The sequence below is a fragment of the Rhinolophus sinicus genome, linkage group LG07 (assembly GCF_036562045.2).
Source record: "Rhinolophus sinicus isolate RSC01 linkage group LG07, ASM3656204v1, whole genome shotgun sequence".
Lineage (NCBI taxonomy): Eukaryota > Metazoa > Chordata > Mammalia > Chiroptera > Rhinolophidae > Rhinolophus > Rhinolophus sinicus.
The window spans coordinates 118524772-118539451 of NC_133757.1; the positions used below are offsets into that span (position 1 = coordinate 118524772).

At 32.6% G+C, this 14680-nt stretch overlaps 1 long non-coding RNA gene across 1 annotated transcript in view; it reads right to left on the reverse strand.

The window, feature by feature from the left end:
• Positions 1 to 14680, reverse strand: part of LOC141572831 (uncharacterized) — a 349964-nt gene that overhangs the window by 327045 nt on the left and 8239 nt on the right. The gene's annotated exons all lie outside the window — the stretch shown is intronic.

Below are 14680 nucleotides of genomic sequence, written 5' to 3' on the forward strand. Positions count from 1 at the left end.
CACATTATAATTAGAATGGCAAAGGTTAAAGACACAAACAGAATCCTTAGAGCAGCAAGAAAAAGGCAACTAGTAACTTTTAAAGGCGACCAAATAAAATTGTCAGCTGATTTCTCAACAGAAATTTTCAGGCCAGAAGGGATTGGCAGAAAATATTCAACGTTATGAAAAGCAAGGACCTACAACCAAGATTATTATAACCAGCAAAATTATCATTTAGAATTGAAGGACAGATAAAAATCTTCCCAGACAAGAAAAAGCTAAAGCAGTTTATCACCACCAAACCAGTATTACAAGGAATGTTAGAGAGCCTTCTTTAAGATAGATAAAAAAACAATCAAAATTATGAATAATAAAATGGCAATAGTTACATATGTATCAACAATTACTTTTAATATAACTGGATTAAATGCTCCAATCAAAAGACATAGGACTCTGAATGGATGAGGAAACAAAACCCTTACATATACTGCCTATAAGAGAATCACTTCAGATTGAGACACACACAGATGGAAAGTAAAGGGATGGAAAAGATACTTCATAAAAATGGGGGGAAAAAATAAAAGTCTGAGTAGCAGTACTTATATCAGAGAAAACAAACTTTTAAACAAAAGCAAAAAAAAAAGCAAGAGACAAAGAAGGACCAGTAATCTCACTTCAAGGTATTTATTTGACGAAAACCAAATGCTACTTCAAGGGGATGTGTGCACCCATTTGTCCCATTGTGGCATTGTTTACTATGGCCAAGATGTGGAGTCAGCCTGGGTGTTCACCGATGGAAGATGGATAAAGAGGAGGGGATACACATAAACAGTGAGATATTGTTTGACCACAGAAGGGAATGGATCCTTGCCATCTATAGCAGCGTGGATGGACCTGGAGAGTACCGTGCTGAGTAGAGTATGTCAGTGAAAGACAGATGCAATGTGATTTTGCTTGTAAGTGGAATCTAATGAACAAAATAAAGAAACAAATCAGAAACAAACTTATAACTACAGAGAACATATTGATGGTTGCCAGATTGGAATGGGAGGTTGGGAGTGAGTAGAAAAGGGGAAGGGATTAAGAAGTACAAATTGGTTGTTACACAGTAATCATGGGGATGTAGGGTATAGCATAAGGAATATGGTCAATAATATTGTAGTAACTTTGTATGGTGTCAGATGGGTACCAGATTTGTTGAAGTGATAGATGGGAGGGTTTCGGGGGCAGGGTGAAAAAGGTGAAGGGATTGAGAAGTACAAACTGGTATTTACAAAACAGTCATGGGGATGTAAAATAAAGGCTAGGGAATATAGTCAATAATATAGTAATAAGTACGTGTAGTGCCAGGTAAATACTAGAGTAGTCAGGGGGATCACTTCTTAAATTATACAAATGTCTATCCACTATGCTGTACACCTGAAATTAATATAAAATAATATTGAATATCAACTGTAATTGAAAAAATTCAAAAGGGCGGGAGGTGAAGGGAAAGAAGAGGTCCAAATTTCTACACATAAAACAAATAATTCATAGGGATGCAGTGTACAGCATAGGAAATATAGTCAATAATATTGTGATAGCATGGTACGGTGTCAGATGGTTGCTGGACTTATCACGGTGATCATTTCTTTAAGTATATAAATGTTGAATAACTATGATTTACACCTGAAACTAATATAATAATGTATATTAGCAACATTTTAATAAAAATCTTTAAAAACAAACACCATGGTATTTGGGCAAGGTTTACAGTCTAGATGGATATCAAAACAAAAAAAAAATAATAAAGTAGTCATATAATAATATTTGTCATAAATGGCCTTTGAACTGTAATTATTCTTAGTAATCAAAAAAGTTATTATATCTTCTCATAAGATCCAATATCTACATATTTGTATAACTTAAAAATGCCTATTTTGGGAGATAGATATACAGATAGATATTGATATTTACATTGCTGCATATTTTTGTGTTCATTTGACCTAAGTTGTAGAGATGACATATACAATTTTTTTTACTTTTCTCCCTACATTCATCTTTATTTCTTCATCAATTTCTACAGTGTTTTCTAACACTTTTATATGAAATGATAGCATATCTGTATGCTATAATTGAGTGGCACAATGTGATATCGTGCAGTATACCAATGCTTTTGGTTGATTATTGTAATTCTTGTTGAACAAATCTATTACTTGTTTCATAAGTAAGATGATCCCTTAGAATACAGTTTTTCTCGTACACATCTATATTAGTCTTCTCAGGCTACCAAAACAAAATACCACACTGAATGGCTTAAACAACAGAAACTTATTTTCTCATAGTTGTGAAAGCCCACTGTCTACAATCAAGGCGCAGGAAAGTTTCTGGTGAGATCTCTCTTCCTTTCTTGCAATGGGTACCTTCCACTGTGTCTTCATCTTACGTTTCCTCTCTACATTTGTGGCTCTGGTATCTCTTGGTCTTACAAGGATACCAGTCTTATCATATTAGGGCTTCACTCTTGCAAACTCATTTAACCACAATACCTCCTGAAAAGCCCTATGTCCAAATACAGTTACATTAGGGGTTAGAGCTTCCATCTAAGAATGTCACGGAGACAAATTTTAATCCAATACAATCTTTATCTTCCTAGCAGAAGCTTTATAAGAATTGCAAATGTGGAGTTTGTTACTATTGTGTCCTCATGATTTTTGTTGTTACCATTTGAGTATATAAGCTTCAGCCCCCTAGGTATAGCCACTGACTTCTAATAATATTATGTACGGTGTTTTTCTTCATAGTGCAGCTTGCCCAAATTTAAGGAGTTTGGATTTTTCTTTTCCAAATGGCAAAGTACAAGTTAATGTTCTCTTTGTTAATTTCATGACTAACAACTTTTCAATGTGAAAATATAAACATGATCGAGCTTGGCATGTAACTAAATCGTTGCTATAGTAATGATATCACAACACATGATCATGAATGATTTTTTTTAAATCATTACTCCATTTATTAAATTTGGTTGTACAATGCATCTCTTAGTCTATTCAGTTATTAATAAATCAACTGCTGTTTTTCTCCTGCTGGGAGGCAAATGACAGTCAAAGAGGAATCACAGTTTTAACAATATTTCTAGTGTGACATGTGATTAAAATAATCAATACAACTCTTAACGCTGTGTTTTCCAATTTCATGAAATATTAAAGTTTCGATTCTTGTATTATCTTCTGCTAGTAATCGTGCTAAATTACGTTCTGATAATTCTCCATGATGGTGAATCAACATTATCAGTTGAAATGCTTCAAAATTCAAACAGAGTTGTGTGACATGGGTTGCTTACAGGATGTCACAGTGTCCATCTCCTATAACTCTGTTCTGTTGACAGTGAGATGCTTATCATTAAAGTCAATATGTACAAGGATTCTGGAAGCCGGACTTATAAATTTTTCTTGTTATGCTTTTTTATGTGAAAAGAGCAATTATAATTTTACTAGATATTTCACTAATATAAGAAGCCATACCTTCTAGCTCATGTAGAATTATAAAGCGTGAAATTTACTTCATTTTATTCTATATTTTGCAACACGTACAATCATTTGACAGTGAGTATTAAAACATGACTAAGTCGAATACTATTATAAGTCTTAGAGTTGAAATCGACTTTAAATGTTGTTTATTGCAATATGTTATCTCATGCACAATAACACCTCATAGCACCCATTATATATAGTATGATGCGATGGAAAAAACAATGCACTAGACATAAGGAGACCCGAATTCTAATTCCTTCTCTACAGTAGATGAAGAGTAAGACTTTCGTCAAAACAGTTACAATCTTCAAACCTAATTCACTTACTATTAGTGTGATCTAGTTTTCCAGCTCTCGGTATCAGTAAACTTCATGGGCGTGATTTCTCTGTGTCCGTACAAGTCAGTGATATGTTGCCAATACAGTCAAGGCCCTGGTTTCAGCATATTCTCTCCTCCCTTTACTGCCCCATTACCTTTTAACTAGGGATCTCCTTTCCTCTTTCTACAAAGGGCCTCTAATTATGAACAGATCTTGGATTCTCCCTGAAAGGGTTTTTGGGGTTCTAAGAGTTATTTGTTACAGAGCTGTTTTCAATGCCATATTTTGTAAAGACATATTTCAGGCTAAAAATAGAGGGTATGTATGTGTGTACACCCAACCCAAGTGCATGTGATTTCAATATCCTATTATCAACTGACCATTAAGTAGAAAGTGATGTAGACTATTAACAACAGCTGGTCCCCTGTATCTGCATATCCATGGGTTCAGCATCCACAGATTAAACTGATTGCAGTTTGAAAATATTTGGCAAAAAATTGTTACTAGGTTGGTGCAAAAGTAATTGCAGTTTAAAAGGTTAAAAATAATTGCAAAAACCGCAGTTACTTTTGCACCAACCTAATATCTTGTCATTGGTATGCACAGCGTAATTAGGCCTATGAAGGTTGTGTCTGTACTGACTATGAACCGACTGTTTTTCTTGTTATTATTCCCTAAACAATACAGTATAAAATTATTGGCACAGCATTTACATTGTATTAGCTATTACAGAAAATCTAGAGATTTTTTTCAAGCATACAGGAGGCTATGATTAGGCTCTATGCAAATTCTACGTCATTTTATATAAGGGACTTCAGCATCCCAAGAGCATTTTGACATCTCCAGGGGGTCCTGGAACAAATGCCCCCTGTACACTGAGGGACAACTGTAGAAGGACTTAATATGTGCTATATCAGCTATGACAGTTTTCAGAAAGAGAAATGAACCATTCTTTTCCTTCAGTGTTTTAACTTCTGGAAGCGGAAGCACAGCACGTTACCACAACCAACCATTTAGACACTGACGATTTCACAGCGGTATTGGGACAACGATCACATTGCTTATCAGAATTCCTCAAACAGTTGGTGGATGACGTCAAGAGATTCACACAAGTTTCACTTTTTTTTGAAAGAAACGGTTCTTTCAGAAACTGGAGACTAAGTGATGTAGTTCGTATCTATCTCGGGGAAACTTGATGTGTTTATAGTCTGTCATGCCTAAATATCAGTTGACTGTATCATCCCTCCAGGATGACAAAGAGATTTTGGAAAAAGTGATTTCTTTCTTTTCAACATATATATATTTTCAACATATATATATATATATATATATATATATATATATATATATATATATGCATATATTTATATGCATATAACTAGATTCAGTCACAGAGAGATTAATGGGTGGCATACATCTTGCATGTGCTATATCTGGGCAAGATTAATTGTAACTTCTTTTAAAGAAAGATCACACTGAATGACAATATTCTATAGTTGTATAAAATTTTATTTTTGGCATTCTCTAGAATTTTCATCATCCTCATTTTTCTAATTATATGCATATATATGAATATAACATATATATGTTGAAAAGAAATATATATATACATATATATATATGTGTATACATACACACACACACACACACACATATATATATATACATACATATGTTTGGCAACATTGACCCAAACGTCTTTACGGAATATTTGCCAGTTACTCACCATGTATCTTAGTAAATATAGTCATTTGGAAATATTTGTTAGAAATCATTAGTTATATCTCATAAGAATGATGAACATTGAGGATATGTTTTTCTTAAGAAATAATCAATATGTTCTTAAAGAATGGTTTCATTGACACTTCATGCTTTATGTGCTAAAATGTGGTCAAAATGAAACAAAATATATCAAAAGTTTCAAGGCTGAGAAAAATCTGAATGTAGCATTAATATTGGGAAAGTATTGAAAAACTACAGAGACAAATATCTAATATGAACTCCAGGATTTTTATGTCATTCAATTGTGTGTGTTATGTATTTGTGAGTGTGTGTGCACACTTGCATATTTGTGTATGTACTATTCAAAATGATATGAGGGCAATCCGTTCTTTTTTTGTTTGTGTTTTATTAACAACAAAACTTGTATCTCTCAAAGCCAATCAATTAAATGGATACTCAAATGTGATGAATCAACAATTCTTGATAAGGGAAATAAAAGAAAATAGAAGTGATAGAGACTGCTCTTAAAAAGAAAAACTGTTGTTACCAGAGGGTAAGGGGGATGGGGGGTGGGAGATGAGGGTAAGGGGGGTCAAATATATGGTGATGGAAGGAGAACTGACTCTGGGTGGTGAACACACAATGGGATTTATAGATGATGTAATACAGAATTGTACACCTGAAATCTATGTAATTTCACTAACAATTGTCACCCCAATAAATTAAAAAAAAAAGAAGAGTAAGAGATATGAGAACTCTCTCTCTCTTCATATGTACACACTGAAGAAAGCCCACGTGAACACACAGCAAGAAGGTAGAAAAAAAACAAAAAACAAACTTATGTGCATAAGATGTCAAGGAGTGTAGAAAATGCAAAATCTTCCCCCATTTCCTACTGAAAAGAGGAACCTAACATAAGTGAAGGGGAGGGCTAAAGGAGGGCTAGTGAATGATACACACAAGCAGAGACAAAGTGAAACCTGGAATGGGAGACTTTATAGAAAGTGAAAGAAGCAAACGAACTCTATGAACTTTATATGAAAAATGAGGATGATGAAAATTCTAGAGAATGCCAAAAATAAAATGTAATACAACTATAGAATATTATCATTCAGTATGATCTTTCTTTAAAAGAAGTTACAATTAATCTTGCCCAGATATAGCACGTGCAAGATGTATGTCACCCATTAATCTTTCTGTAACTGAATCTAATTATATGCAGAATTTGTTACGGCTTAAAGTTACTCAGAGATAGTAAAGTTGATGAGCTTTTATGTAAACACTGAGCCAGAAATTACCATGTATTTATCATACTTGGTTTCATTCTCTACTTGTACACAGAGCTAAAGTGCATTTCCCAATCATGTTTGCAGTTTGGTGAGGTCACGTGATCAAATTCACCTAATGTCAGCCGAAGTGATATATACTACTACCAGGCTTAACCATAGAAACCTACCAGAGACCCATGTCCTCTACTTTTCTCCATCTTTGGTTACACATGTAACAGAGGGCCATGCCATAGAAGATGACGGAGCTCATAATGGGAGGAAGATGGTTCCCTAAAGAACCTTTTTGAGCAGAGCACTCTCCATTAACCAGCATCAGAATAGTAGCTATGTGTTTTGCAGATTATGGATAATCCAATCTTAAAATAGTGGTAGTTTGGCAATCAAAGCAATCAAATGTCTAATGATGCATATTCCAAGAGAAAGCTGGAGGTCTTTGAAGTCTCCAATGTCCAGTGTAGGAACCTACAATTAGCAACTTCCAAAAATATTTTCAACTGTGTCTATACCCTCCATAGAAAACCTAAATGAAAAAATAAATATTGTAGTCTGGCTCAAATATTAGGCTATCTGAAAACCCAATCCCTCTGGGACATTAGAGTAACTCTTTTGTCCAAAGAGTTTTCAAATCCATCACCTTAAGTAGTTAAAGAACTTATGAACTTTAATACACTGCAGAGAATTTTACAAACTAGAAGCAGAACGTGAGAGGGTTTATTCTCTCTCTCTCTCTCTCTCTCTCTCTCTCTCTCTCTCTCTCTCTCTCTCACACACACACACACACACATGCATACACACACAGAAACAATTGTTTGGAAAATTTTGCCATTATAACAGACATAAAACATAGAAAATGATGCTTTGGAACAGAGTTGCTAAGCTGTTAAAATTTATCCTCACGGAAGCCATTAACCAACAAAAAGTGTACTTCAAAAAATATATAAACAAAGATGTGAATGTATTGGATTGTTAACATATGAGTGGAAATAAAGCAGTAACAGTCCAGGCTCTTGAAAATGGATAAGCTCTAGCAGAAATGTTGCATATGATATTAATAATGTTTTAAATTGTACCTTTGTCATATCTCAATAGATTGTTCGCCCTTGAAGTTGAGTCAAAATTCAAATGAAGAATTATACAGAAAACATGATAGTCTTAAAGCTGAAAAACAGCTATATATATACACACACACACACACATATATATAAACAGCTATATTATATATACATATATATACACATATATATACACAGCTATAATATATATAATGAAATTTGTTGAATTCATTATATATATGTATGTATATATATATATTTCCCATTAAAAATGAAGAAGTTCTTTAAAAACCCATAATGGCAAAGTCTTAGATTCTTAAAAACTGTACAGTATGTTTTCCTGAATTTTCAAAACAAACAAACAGAAAACTTAACACTAGTGAAGAATATGAAAATAATATTGGGCCATTAGTGATGTGACCTAGGAAGACCACTGCTCAATTATTTGTCACTCATTGACTGCTCAAATCAAGTTACACTGTTATAGCTTCTTGTAATGTATTCTCAAAAAATCTTTGCTGCGTTCCTCACCTAATTGCACTTCTACTGCCAGATACTGAAAGCTCTTCTCTTATACTTTAATCATCATTGGAAAAGCAACATCACACAGCACAGGTAACCACTGTTATTTTTTTCTTCAGAGACAAGTATCATAATTATTCTTACTAGAGTAAGAGATTCTACAGCTTCGATTATTTGTGAGATTTGCAGGCAATACTCAAAATACGGGAAGACCAGATGTTTCTCCAATTGACACTGTGGCTCTATTTTTGGATTGAAAGAATTAAACTCATCCCATCAAAAAGAAAATAGTTGTAAAAACTTTAACTAAGTAAACCTAAAATCTAATGATCAAGCAACCAAAGTTTAGTTAATATCTGATGATAGTTTACTTTACCGATTAGCCTGTGAGAAACGGCAGCATTATAAATGTAAATTCATATACCTAAGGTAAGAATCCTACTATTTGAAGAGTTGATAGAAAAAAAAATCCTTACTACTGTGTGTTTTTGACAGGACACACAGACTCTACAGAAAATTTTAATAAAAAAAAATATAAAGATTTATCAGATACCATAATGTTGACCAGTAGACTCCAAGAAAACAGGTAGAATGAATCTACTCGAGTAGGATTGAGTTCAAAGAAGACTTACTGACTTTAGCATGGTTAAATGAGAAGATGTATAGACAGGGATGCACAGAGATGCCTTAGAGCCTTCAGTCATACCAGTAAGTCTACTACTACTATTATCATTATTATTATTATTATTATTTTATATTATTATTATTCATAGTTATCCCATTTTCATCCTTCATACTTTTCATATAGATTGGAGAGATATTATCTAATATCCTCAAGTAAAAAAAAGCCCATCCATCCCAATTTTCTCTCTATCAGCATTCTATCTCATTTACAGATTGTCTGCTCTCCTAGCCTTAATATGCACTTTATATAAATATATCGATATCATATACTTGAGGGTGGAGGTCACATCTGTCTTGTTCACTGTAGTAGCCCATAGAGCCTAGGAAAGTATTTAATACATAAAAACCAAGCAATAATATTTGATGAATGAATGAACACAATAAAAATAGGCTAAGTGAACACAGTTAAGCAAATGTTAACAACAAGTTCTAGCATGGTAAATAAAAGGAAACAATAGAAAAAAAGTTATAGCAGTAGAAAAACTTTTTGTTTCTAAATAACTACAAGACAAAGTCACTAGTTACTCTACACATTCTTAGTCACCCAAAAATGTTATAAACATTAGTCATTCAACATTTTTCCCTAAAATTCATTATTTATATGTAAGATGTCTTTTTTTTTTTTATAAATTCCTTTCCTCTCCCAGCAACATTCTCATCCCGAATATAATTTACTTTCTCTATGATAATCCTTTCTTTCCTTTAGCTCTAATAATTAAACATGCTTCATTTTTTGTTCATTTTATCGTTACAAATTATTTGAAGAACACCATGAAAATGTCAATATAATTCTTCTCTGCTCCCCTTTTCTCTGCTCCATTTAAGAGAGAAAACCCTGAAACGTTTTGAAATAAAGAAATTCATGCTATCGTTTTTTTGTTTCAAAAAGCAGTTTATTCTAATATCCACTCAAATCTATTGATCAAAGTTTTCTTTATCTTAATTTAAGTACATACATATATTCTTCATGTATAGTAACATCATTACACGGTAATTTTTTCATTAGGCTTTTTTTCTTTTTATACCTGAATTCATTTATCATACTAATTTTTCATTTTGAAAAAAGTATATATAGTAAAGCATTATTTTCCATGTTTAGATGCTGGCACTGATTACTATTTTATTTATAAATTGTATGTCCATACTATATTAGGGATGGTCCTCATTTCTTTCCAACACTAAATATGTTTCTTTTTTTTCAAAGCCCTTATTTTATTAAGTTTTCCCTAGCAGACTGTGAGTTTGTAATGACTTCATATATACATGAATCTGAGTAATATTCTCTATATTTTTTCCAAATGCAAACACACACACACACACACACACACACACACACACACACACACACACCACTCACACTGGTTTACCAGGGAATCTTAAGGAGAATCACTGATGTATAAAGAGGGTTAAATACAAATTAAAAATAGAACTACAAATAAAAACTACAAATATTTGTTCACACCAATATATATCCAAATCATTATATGGACCATATCCTTATAATTCACTAAATTCTGAAGGTATAGGAGATATATCAATTTTTATAGAAGCAGTTTTCAGATATTCACTCTTACTGCCAATTCAGGTAAAATATATCTGTTATCCATTTGACTAGGGCAGTGGTTCACAAATATGACTTCATATTAAATTAACTAGGGGGATTTACAAAACAAAACTACGCTTAAGACCCATATGTAGAAATTCTTAGTTGATCGGTCGGAGTGGGTTTCGGTAGAGTGGCTGCTGTTGACTATTCCCCATTGGCCTTTATCAGGCAAGCAGGACTGGGAACCACTGATCTATGCTCTGAGTATGCATTCATTTTTATCAAGAGATTCTGAATTTACTGGAAACAGTTTTTACTAGCTAAACTCATGAGAGACATATACTCGCATATTGACCAAAATATCAATCTATTAAGTTTCACTTAAAAATTTGTACACCAATCAGATAAGCTTTATTTTTTGTGAGCATCATAGCTAGTCACTTTAATTCTTCACTCACTATCACTTCTGTCACCTCTCTGCTTGTCCTAACCCCAGGTAAGTGTCAATTCTCTGATCTCCCCATTTCTGTAAGTTAACAATACTCTCCTAGTTAAAAATATTACTCATGCAAAAATCATCTTGAGTGACTGCTTTTGGTTTTCTTGTAAAAAACATTTAAAGTCTGAGTGTAATTTATTTTGATTACTTTTCCAATTTGGGGGTGAAGAAAAGACACTATTATTTTTATAACTAGCATTTACTTTTTATAGTTTAAGAAACTAAGTTAAAACTTTAAATATAACTTCTGTTTCAATTTTCTTTTTTTTTAATTTATTTTATTTTATTAAATTTATTGGGGTGACAATTGTTAGTAGAATTACATAATTTCAGGTGTACAATTCTGTATTACATCATCTATAAATCCCATTGTGTGTTCATCACCCAGAGTCAGTTCTCCTTCCATCACCATATATTCGATCCCCCTTACCCTCATCTCCCACCCCCTACTCCCCGCCCCCCTTACCCTCTGGCAACCACTAAACTATTGTCTGTGTCTATGAGTTTCTGTTTCTCATTTGTTTGTCTTGTTCTTTTGTTGTTTTTGGTTCAATTTTCCTTTGCACCTCAAAATGTCATGGTTTAACACAGCAACAACTGCTCATTATTTCTTTTGATTCTAGGTGTCGACATGGGGTTGTCACGTGGTGTTTCCTGGAGCTGCCCTGCCACTACAAACTGGCAGCAGTTATTAGCAGTCAGTCGGGAGCTCCACTGGGTCTTTCCACTGGACTGTCTCAGGGGTCTTCTACCTTGGCCTCTCCCCTTGGAGAAGGCTTTCCCCCAGCAAGTGTCTGGATTCCAAGAAGGTTTAACCTAACAACAGAGATGAAAGCTACAAAGATGACTTATGGTCCAGCATCAGAACTTCTGCATTGACACTTCCCTTGCATTCTCTTGGGAAAACAAGTCCAGATTCAAATGCAAAAAGGAGGCTTTGGCTCTCCATGAGAGGAGAGACACACAATTTGCAGAATATTTAATCCATATTAAATATTAATCTCCTTACTTCTTACACTTCAATTTTACTACAATGTAATCTCCAATAACACTGGAGCAAAATAACTTTGTTTTATTTACTATTGTCCTAGAAGAGTCATGTTACGTAAGAAACACTTAATGAATATTTGTTAAATCTTTTAGTATATAAAACTTATCTAGTGCCTAGTAGTTATTGAAACGATTGTTTAATTTTTGGAGTTACGAGGGTTCAGTCTCACGTCTAAATACCACACAGTCATACCTTTTGTGTAAAGGAATATCTAGACAATAAAATCCACAAATGCAGAGTCTGAGATATTTCCAACAGGAACAGGCTAAACTGAAGTTTTGTCTTTGTACTAGCAATTAAAATAGGTATGTTAAGCAAGTTAATTGTGTAAACAAACCTGGAGGGACACTGGTTAAATTAATAAAGAAAAGAAACTGTTCATAAAACAATAAAAACTTTTGGAGCCTTCCAGAACATTATTAATATGCAAGTATAAAATAAAACTAACTGTATTTTGACATAGACAAGTACATACAAATTTATAATATGTGTTAAAAGTGTGCATTTTCAAATACTGAAAATAAACCAAAGTGATAAGTATTTTTGATATACATAAATTATTTTTTTTTTTTGCAATTTGCGTATCAGCAGTAAAAAAATTGTTCTTTGGTTTATGCCGTTGTGAAAATCATTTTCTATAATTGTTTAATGCCTAACTTTTGATGTACATATTAGTAAATAGCCCAGAGTTTAAATAAACATTTGCTATTCATCATCTTAAGAAATAGGACCACTGATTTATAAATGTATTCATAAAGTAGAGCTGCAAAAGTCAAGGGTAATTTTGAAAGGTATTTGTTCTCTCTCTATTGAATACCATATGCCTTACATACACAGTTCTTATGATTGCATAGTTCAATTTTCCTGAGAATATAAACAAAGAGGGATAATGAAATATAATTGATCTTTATATGTATCATTACTACTGCTTACTTATAATAAACTAAGTTGTATAAGAAGTGGCAAACTTCCTCCAAGAGATGAATCCATGTATACAACTTCTTTATAAAAGCAAAAGTAACAATTTCAATTTGTAATGTTTCATGGTTAAAAATATGTAAACATTACGCCATAATCTCTAACATGTTGCTTCTAAAACTGCAAATAATGGCAATAAGTATTTTTGGCAGGAAAAATACTAATATATCCTTTATTTTTTTTATTTTCCCTAGGTGTACTGGAATATATATAATATATATGTATATGTATATACATATTTCCAACAGGAACAGGCTGTTTATATATATATATATATATAACATGCATCAGACAACTGAAAATTAAGTGCCATCTCCAAATGACTCCTAAATTAGACCATATAAGTATAGTAATATATTATGATTTACACCAGGCTACTTATCAAAATTCCTTTTCAAAACTAGCAATGCCCAAGCGAAGAGTTACCAGCCACAGTAAATATAAGTAGCATAGGGAACTGAGACATAAAGAAACATACTATATTTTTAACTTAAATTCTCACTTATTGAGCTTATTTTAGTATACTTTAAGAGACACATATTTTCACTTTTCATTTTTATACTTGTATTTCCACCTATGTATTATTATTATTTATTATTATTATTGTTGTTGTTGTTGTTTGTTTCCTTCTGGAAACTTTGCTTTACTATCTGACATCACAGAAATACACTAGTGTTATTTTCTACTATTTACCATACAATTAGACTTAATTATTATAATTATTTTGGGGGAATGAGGACTATTTTTTATTTGGTAAATTTTAGTTAAAATTGTATACAATACTCAGAACATGTTTTCATATTCTCCAATATGCTAAAACATACTAGCATCTAGACTTTAATCTGCTAGAATACCTCTTCCAGGTATAATTACATAGGGAATTTAGATAATTATTTAGATAGGTCAGGTACCAGTTTGAGCTCTTGTGAGTTAACCTTCAAGCGTAATGCTCTATAATTCATTCCATTCATGTTTAAATTCAGGCATCATTGCAAAGCGACCATAGATCTTTTATATGTTTGAGCTATTCAGGCCAAATAATGTTTCATGTGAATAATCTTGAAAATATAATCTATTCTGTCTTGTTATAAGTGTATAAATGTTTATGTCAGAGTCACTGGATAAAGCCATTTGATAAATTTATAGAAATGTAATAGAAAATGACAATATTTATGCTAATGATAGTTATAATAAAAAAGAAGAACAAGCTCCATCAGAAATTTCCTAATAAAGTATTAACAGTCTTTAAACTTCATATTCCTCAGTTCACCAATCACATATTCAAAAACACGGGTCACACTATACTAAAAGTAAAATTTATGCTATTTATGAATTTATGGATAAATATTTTCCATTTTGTATTACTGTAGAATTGCTTGGAGTTAATTCTTTATCAATACTCAGTTCTCATTATTAAAACTCTGTATATTCCACAAACCATTTCTGTATCTTATAAAATACATGTACCAGCAGGGAATTATTCCAATGTGCCTAAATATAAATTCACGTGAAGGAATTAATCA